The 9,186-nt window shown below is 40.6% G+C and overlaps 1 long non-coding RNA gene across 1 annotated transcript; it reads right to left on the bottom strand.

Annotated features, from left to right (window-relative positions):
* Positions 1 to 787: 787 nt before the first annotated feature.
* On the bottom strand, positions 788 to 8,888 carry LOC145436934 (uncharacterized). The gene is made up of 3 exons (XR_013914499.1): positions 8,851 to 8,888; positions 3,374 to 3,508; positions 788 to 1,252 (listed from the first exon to the last, which is right to left on the bottom strand). It is a non-coding gene; the product is annotated as an uncharacterized LOC145436934 (long non-coding RNA).
* Between the last annotated feature and the right edge of the window lie 298 nt (positions 8,889 to 9,186).

The following is a 9,186-nucleotide window of genomic DNA, read 5'->3' as shown; positions in this document are numbered from 1 at the left end:
GCAACTGGAAACATTGCAACGACAGCAATTCGTAGTCATATTGTAAAGCTTCGTATTTGTTTATTACTGAACAATTGCTTGGTTGACAAGGTATTTGATTTTAGTTTCCAGCACAATTTTTTGCTTTGACAATATGCAATATCAAGCATTGACGTCAACAACACTGTGCTGATACTGACATGCTCAAACTCATCAGGATCACTGATGATACTTGCAAAGTCACGAAGTCTAATTCTCAAAGCCAGTTAGGAGCCTATATAATTTGAGTGCTTGAATAAATCTACCAAGGACCTCTGCTAGTATAAATTACAACATGCCTCTAAAATCTCGAATGTAAGATTCAGCAGATAATTCATAGCCTTTGCTATTTCCATGACCTCTCGATTCACTGGCAATCCTGTCTAGGTCGGCAAACTGAACTCTGGTAGACCCGTCAACAACTCAGAAAATACAAGCTCCATACACTGCTGTGTAAATTGTTACTGCTACTAGTGACATCAGAAGACAAAGTTAGCAGCAGTTCAGTTAAAGCAAAAATACAGTCACACGCTAAGGCTTCTCAAACAGCTATAATGAAGAAGTGGGGTCTGGATTTCGCTAGCAATGACATGAAATCAGGCATTAGTAGTGTTGCAATAACCAACAACTCATGCATTCGCAGTAACGAGTCGTCATAAAGGAAAAACAACTGCAATATTTCTGCCCACAATGGTAGCCTTATGGAGGCAAAATCACGACCGCCATCCCTCCATAGGGGGCGCTAAAGCGGTGAGAATCGTCCATTGTGATTAAGACTGTTGTTAACTATAATTACGAGTGTTTGCTTGATCTGTTACTATTTGATCTTGTTGTTGTTTATGTTGTTTAATCTACAAAACGATTTGGTAATTATCGCATGGTGGCAATTTGCAACATCCTCGATAAGTCTACGTTCAAAATACAATCCAAATTACCAGCTATAATCTCAACAGAGAACGCTGGGTGCCGGTATAACACGTATCACGCGAAGTCACACTTCCTGAATCCTGGATTTACTAACGTTGACTAATTACGCTCTTATGTATTCACCGGAGCGCCTACAGTTTCACGTAAGGTTCACGCACCGCCCATGGTCATTGGCCCGGTGCAGCTTCGTCTCCTCCAATGATTTTTTCCGATATGACCCAAGTCATCCCCCAATTGTCATTCGTACTTCTGCAACATGCCGATTCGTCTTTGTACCGAAACTCATATCGATAAGGACAACTTTGTACTGAAAATACAATAACGATATGTACTATATAGTACTGGTTAATTGCTACTAAACACTATCAGGATAAATAGTGGTGTACTGGAGTTAAAGAGATAGTGTTTCGCCTATGCACGACATATTGCTACCATAAAGCCGGTAATTCGGGTGTCAACACTTTCATGGCGGAGAAGATGAGCCTCTGCAATCTTTTAAATATCGGTATAATCGATTTACCATTAAGGTGACCAAAAGCAGTGGTTCTAAACCTTTTTGACATTTTCCGCGGCTATAACCTGAAAATAAGTGCTGCGGACCGGCAAGCCATAATAATCACAATCCACCCAAATTTCCATTACGACAAATGTATGCAGCTGAAAAAAGGGGATATTGAAAACTTCAGTTAATGATGATTTTGATATTAGGTGTATAAAACATATATCTAATGCAGTTTTTCCTGAACGAAGTGCTGTTAAAAACCACTAACTTCAGTTGCATTGTTCGGTTTCCTTTCAGAGAAATGCGACTTTCCTGTTTCCTAGCCTCTATTCTACTGCTAACTGTCGCTAAATCGTAATGTCTAAATTTATTAGCGCACTAATTGTGAAACAGTTTCCTGCAGCACTTGCAGCATTGTGTTGTGCGCGAAGTCCAAAGAAGCAGACCATGAATCCAATATTACAATACAATGCATAGAAATGCGTTCCTTTGTGGAAAAGCGTCTAACTCCTTCCAATTTGGAATTTAAATGTACAAATCTATAAATATTTGACGGGCCGGCAGGAAAGTTACCACGGACCGGTGGTTGAGAACTACTGATCTAAAGACCTTGAAGCAAGCTAAATAAATGCTGCTCTCTGCTAATTTTAAATACTAGATCGAGCACAGGTCACGGGACAGCGGAAACAAACACGCATCGTCTTGGATCACGTATCAGTATAGTGCATAGTGCTACTAAATTATATGTGCCGCATCGATGTTTTACTAGCTGCTCTTTATCAATTATAGCCAATTATCTAGAATTGTAAATGGCGATTGAATACTGTGAAGGATCAATATTATTGACGGCATGAAAAGAATCGGCAACTGTACACAGTTAAGTGACAACTGATCAGAGGTGTTCAAAGTAGTCAACGTCGCTACTCGAGTGGAAGTTACCATTGTTGTGACCTTTCGAGGAAAGCGTATACGGTTTAACACGGTTTATATTTACTCAAGTAGAGAGAGAAGTAGCGATTTACAAGTAAGTGAAAAAGTACATATTCTGGGCCTGGTTTCACCTAAAAACGGAACACTGTCAAGAAGTAGAAGTAGTTTGAAATCATAACCACTTTAAAAGATAGCGTGAGTAGGCACAATTTACTTTGAGTACTTCGAAAAGTAGAAGTACACTCTTAACCAAAAAAGTGTGTATTTCCTCCCATGTACCACCACTTATACATGGGTGTGAACATAAATCCATGGCACAAAAAACCAGAACCTATCTCTGACTTGTATCGCAGTACAAATCGAGTACAACATTTCAATCAAAATTATGCATTCACGAAGGAACGAAGGAGGTATGCAGGTAGGCCCGTTGGATTTATGAGCGCGATATAATTCTGAATTAGGATCTGTTTTCGTGCAGCACTCTTTTCGGCCCTTTCGGTCTGAATAAAACTATTTTAGCTAAGAGTGATTAGGGTATTGACCTCCTCCGCAACTGATCTATCTCAGATTATGAATCGAGCGTTACAAGGTGAGCCCGATGTGAGTCTCATTTCATCAGGAAACATGAAAATCGTGCAATTGTCACCGCATAGCTGTTAATTAATCATACAATCTGGTGGAACTGTGTATCTATATCGGTTTCGGTACGCTACTAATATTACATATTGACGGCCATGTCTCACCTGACCATGACCACACATCCCCAATGCAGGTCCAAGATTTTGTATTCACCGTGCTGAAATAATCCACTCTTTCGTCTTTCAAAACAGCGACAAGCTGTGTCGTTTCATCAGTAACATAGGATTTGTACAACCATCCCGTGTCACACTAACACCCAGACAGTTTTGGTCAAATTCAGTCTTATTCCACCAAAAGACCGAATACTTACGTTTAATCCTACATCTTGATTCTATTTTTACGCATATTCCCACTTACTTCGAGGACATGCTTGAGTGTTGCAGCTTCGATAAGTCTTGGGGCACCTACCGATATTCCCGACTGGGCACCAGTCTACTTTGAACTCGTGTCCGCCCCCGCAACTTTTGGAACACATCTGCCATTTACCCCAATCTGAAAGCAATGGGTAAGAATTCGTTGAGTTCGTGTCAACGCGGATAAGACGTCCACAATTTGAACTTTTATAAACACAATAATTCCCTGAAAGCTCCTAAATGACGTGTGGATCCGCTGACAAGCTGAAGTGGGCTACATTTCAGAAGTAGGGTCCAGTCAATCTTCCGTCGATGAATAAATAATATAATCATACTTGCGATCGAACTACAGTAGGAATTCTATATTCTTGACGCATAAATTTCAATTAGGCAAACTTTCAACAACGTTTGCAGGACCGCATGAAACAGCATGCCCTTAGATTTATTAGAACACGCGCATCACGCTCTGTGAAAGGCTCACCCTTCACTCATCCCCTGAAGGCTTCTTCAGAACAGGAAAAGGCCATAAATTCTACCATTGGCAAACATCTGCTGCATGGATAACCCTGTTTGCATGAAAAATTATGGGGACGACAGATTTCGTGTTGTCAGAAGAGGCCGTTCACATTTTCATTTGAGTGCCTTGGAATCGACTTTTATCAAAATACGCCAACCAAGCCAGACTTGGACAACTAGAAAATTTTCAGCTTTTCCAAATTAGATTAGAATTAGATTACCGGCATTTCGCTCTAATTTAGTGTAATTAGACAACTAGAATTATCTAGTTGTCCAAGTCTGAACCAAGCCTGTGCCCATTGAAGGAGCTTATGTACCATCAAAACATAGCACATTGAGGTTCAGCGCTCTTCCGGCCCGATTAGTCAAAATTCCATGTCGGTGACGTTATGATTGTGATACGATTGTTGATATGCGAAGTTCTTTCAAATTATCTACTGGTTGCTGACGATTAGGCTACCTCTGACAGCCGAAGTTAGTCGGGCTCATTTCAATATGAATATATACTATATTCAATTGTATATTGGAGTTCTGCACCTCCAAGAAGACCTTTCGATTACGAAATTACATTATCAACGACAACTGCAGTTTCGATGCTACTTGCCTAGAGAGAAGCCTGCAAAACTCAAGTGGTCGTTTAACAGCAGCCGAGACATGCTTTACTGTATACCTGTACGAAGCAACGCGCGTTTGTGGAGATGAGGTTTCAGCGAAGTCGTGGTCGTGGCCATGGCATTGCCGCAAAGTGCAATGAGTGCAATACAATAGGTATGGTCGAAAAAGGAGCGTATTACTATAGAAATTAAACATGGAACGGCAAGGACCGAATTTGCAGATTCGTTCCGCTTCGCAGGGGCTGGAGTGGAGAATTGTTTTGCGTAAGCGACTGTAGGATTTCTGGCAATCCAAAAGCTATCTTCCCGAGCGCAGAAATTATTGAATCTGGTCTTGATCGAAAGCTACTGTTGCACTAATTCCGAAAATATAAATTTAAATAATGATCAGGCACTGATCCACCTAGAATCTGTCCTCCAAGTCTGAAATATCGGCATTGTTCAGAACAATCGGGTGACCGCAACTCAATGACCATAACAATGACCCGTTGGGACTCTCCGATTGTTCGAACAATGCCGACATTTCGACTTGGAGGACGGATTCTAGGTGGATCAGTACCTGATCATTATTTTACTTTATATTTTCGGAATCGGTGCAGCAGTGGCTTTCAATCAAGACCAGATTCAATAATTTCTGTGCTCGGGAAGATAGCTTTTGGATTGCCGGAAATCCTACAGTCGCTTACGCAAAACCACTCTCCACTCCAGCCTCGGCGAAGCGTAACGAAGCTGCAAAATCGGTCGTTGCCGTTCCATGTTTAATTTCTATAGTATTACTTTTATGTGCGGTACAACTAGCATTAGTTCCAATGTGGTTACATAAATGCATTTACATGCGAACTTAACACATAATCCATACGTTAGGACAGGGAAGGGTAACATACAGCCACGGACCGGATCCGGATTTTGACCGGCCCTCAGAACGTTTCCACCCCGAAAGTGAAATTCTATTTTGAAAGTATTAGCAAATTTTAAGCGTCACGGAAGTAATCCAAGTTTGCCAACATAAGAAAAATGGACATGAAACTAATTGCTCTTTTCGGGTGTACATTTTATAGTCCGACCACGAACAATAGCGAGAAACCAGACAAGGCTGCGTCCCAATATATCTGATGTTCACGTGTAGTCTTTACTAAGGGGCTCTACGTACGAGATGCGGCCATAGTTCAAAGAACTCTGACCGACCGCAGATGTCTGATGGACTTCAACGGCTACTGTTAATAAATTCATTAAATATTGTTTTTGATCTCCATGTTTCCAACCTAAAGTATGCATTAAATAGGATTTGTTCCTTGTATAGGTGGATAAATACGCGATTTATGTATATATTCTGTAATCCGGCCCGCCAAGTGCTTCATATCCCCATATCCGGCCCGTCGACCGGAGAAGCTGCCCGCATCTGCGTTAAGACGTCATGATCAGTGATACTCGAATATTCGACTCGAAGCTCTATACTCGATTTTGAAACGAATGATTCAGATCCTCGGTTTGGTCCAGCTCTGCCATTTAGTTGACTTAAAGATATTTTTCAAACGGTGCGTTGCCACATGCCGTTACTTTCCGTGATTACGTCCTAACCAAAATGTTCCGTCATTATTTCTCAAATATGATTTACTGTTTGCAAAAGTAATCTTCGTATAGTCGTGGCCCACTTTACGATTTGGAAATATTCTGCGGCCTATTCCTTGGAATATGTAGAGAACCATGTCATTGAGACGTAGTAGCAACACTTCACACGTATTTTGAAAGGCATACCGCTTCAGACTAATGTAATATTGAATTTACCATTGCGTTTGTTTCGGTAGGTTTTAAAATTGAATCTCTTTCCGTTACGGTTTACCGTGGGTTCTCAAATATACTATTCAAGATACCCTGTTTATACTTGTGCCAATTTAATCTCAGTGACTATATACTTTCGTTTAGATCTGTTAGATTCGACTCATGCATTAACGACGTTCTCTACTAATAGGAACCATTCGATAATCTTGAAGCAGCAGAATTTCGGTGGCACAGTATATATGCTGACTTTCATCATTTTAAATCTTTTTCAGTAGTGCTGCTGTGGTCCGCCAGTGGGTCATGGCGAACCGGTTAGAATATGGTAGCATATTTTGGTAATCTGAAAAGAGGACACTTTTTCAAAATTTCCCGACTTACAATTCTGGAATAAAATCCGGATAAAATAGTAAATTTTTTCCGACTTTGTGGTTGGTTGACTAAAAAATGGTCGACTTTCCGGATCAGCTCCCGAAATAGCCGCTGGAGCCTTACTTCAGTGCTGATTTAATGTATCTCAATCGAATTTTACCCTTTATTTGACCAAAATTCTCGAAAAAAAGAGGGCAAGATCTCAAAAAAGTCGTTAGGGCGTCCTTCGAGGACACTTTGAAAAAAGTAAAAAAAGAGGACGTATGGTAACCCTAGGTTAGATCCTCTGGTTTCAGCATTTACTGACCTTCACTCCTGATGAGAGTAAGACTTAATAAGCCTGTGAGTCAAGTCATACTTTGAATCTTTAGTGTTCTTTTTTTCACAAACCAATGAAAGACGTGGTAACGCGTATATATCAACCATATCTTTACTTTAGCGAGTAGCTTGTTTCGAATAGGTCAATGCTTTTAGAAGTACAGGAATTCAATATTGCAACAGACCAAATGTTCATATTGTGGGATAAATTGGACAATAGGAACATATTGGTTTTTGCAATAGTTTATTTCGGCTTCTTGAAAATCCCAGATAAATAGTACGTCCAGTTCGAATGTCGGCAGAGAATACTAGCCAAGAACATGCCGGCAATAGTAAATTGTCTAATAATGTGAGCGAAAAGATACATCCATAGGCAGGCCGTGTTATTTTTGGCATTTCAGGAGCCAGATGCCAAAACTGCCAAAAATAAAAATTTGAAAATGCCAAAAATAACTAATTTTTGGCATATGCCAAAAATAACACGGTCTGCCAATAGTGTATTTCTTTCATGGTGTTGTGTTAACAGGACCGCATTACAAGCGTGAAGAGCGTGTGTTAAGGGCAGGTTTCTTACTCTATGGGTCCAGCCCACCCATTAGGGGAGAAAGCATGGTGCCCTAAATGGTGTGGGCACAGCGAGATTGAACGGCTGACTGCATTTGGTTACGTCATACTTTCCATCTGTCCAAAGGCAATTTTACGGCCATTTTTGACCGGCATGCCGAGCGCTAAATTTGATGAAACGGGTATCAATGGAAAGCTGCCGCTGTACTGATTACTAAAATATAAATTGTATTCTGCTCATGGATCTGGAAACCCCAAATTCAACCACGATTTTTGCATTGTAATCGAGTTGAACATTGTGACACAACAAACAGTCCGGCTATTTCTGAGCTGCAGTCTCGTTTTACCAGACAGTCTTTTTGCGTTAATGTTCGTAAACAAGCTAACCTTCCCAGGACTCTTCCATGTGAGTTGGTAATATTAATGCCATCTGACGTGACAACAGTCCTCCTAAAATATATCGGTAGACTGATGGAGATGGGATGGTCGCGCTACAAAATAGAATGTGTTGAGAGACAACACAGGGAAGTCCTGGAAAAGTATCGGGAAGAAACTTCTTTTCGCGATGAGATCGATAGCACTAGCGCAGTGATCTCTTTTCATGATGCTTGGAAGGCGGTTCTGTCCTCAGAAAATTTGAAGCTCTGAAAACCTTTTGTGGGGGACTGACAACATTCTTTTCCTCAACGGCTACTGTTGAAGCCGATATTTCCCAGATTCGTTGAGCGAAAAAATAATTCGGGAGAAACTTTGCTGACCTGAGTTTGGAAGCACTGTTACAGTGCAAACAATTTAAGTCTATTCAAAAGCTGTAACAATCCGGTGTTGAGCGTGTTTGTTAGGCTTCTCATTCTTTTTGCTTATTGGCACCGATTCCGAATGGATACTGCACATTTTGTGGTTTCCTTTGATAGTATTAACCTATGTAATCACTAGATTTTTTCTTCTTATTGTTTGTTGGTACTGATTATAAGTGTATATTGCACATTTTTTGGTCTCTATTGATAAACTGACCCAAATAAAGCGTATTTATGACGAATTCGAGTCTCAAAATATCTATTTAGAATTCGATGCCAAAACTGCCAAAAATAAAAATTGAAAAATGCCAAAAATAAGCTATTTTTGGCAGTTTTGGCATATGCCAAAAATAACACGGCCTGTCCATAGGGGATAATTACTAAAGCATCGATCAAATAGTTGCTGGCACGATGTCGAGGCGGACGGGACTATATTCGTGTACGCTGGTCATAATCTAAACAAGCACCATTCCACACCATTAGTTAAATTAAATGAATCAGTGAATCGATGTAGGGTTGCTTACCTGTACACGGAGTGGTGTTGCATTCCCGACGTATGTAACAAGGGCAGTGGCAGCTCGTGACAATATCGGGTGGTGGGGCAAGGGCCGCAAGCGACTTGTTATCAATATGACGTCACAGTAGCGTTTTTCAACGTTCATGATGGCCACATGAATTTCCCGTAAACAATGATTTTTAACATAGGTGCCGCGAGAGGTTTGCCGGTGGCGTGACTTGAAGTGCGGTAACAAATGTTTTATTCATTGTTTTTTATTCAAATGATTATTTTACAAAATGTACGCGAACTAAGAATCGTTCCCATGCCACGAATCAATCATCAGGTTATCCTTAGTAGCATG

The sequence above is a fragment of the Botryllus schlosseri genome, chromosome 4, assembly GCF_051294905.1.
Source record: "Botryllus schlosseri isolate E-star chromosome 4, Bs_hap1, whole genome shotgun sequence".
NCBI classification, from domain to species: domain Eukaryota; kingdom Metazoa; phylum Chordata; class Ascidiacea; order Stolidobranchia; family Styelidae; genus Botryllus; species Botryllus schlosseri.
The sequence above is the reverse complement of the archived record's forward strand: the minus strand, read 5'-3'. Positions and strand labels throughout refer to the sequence as shown.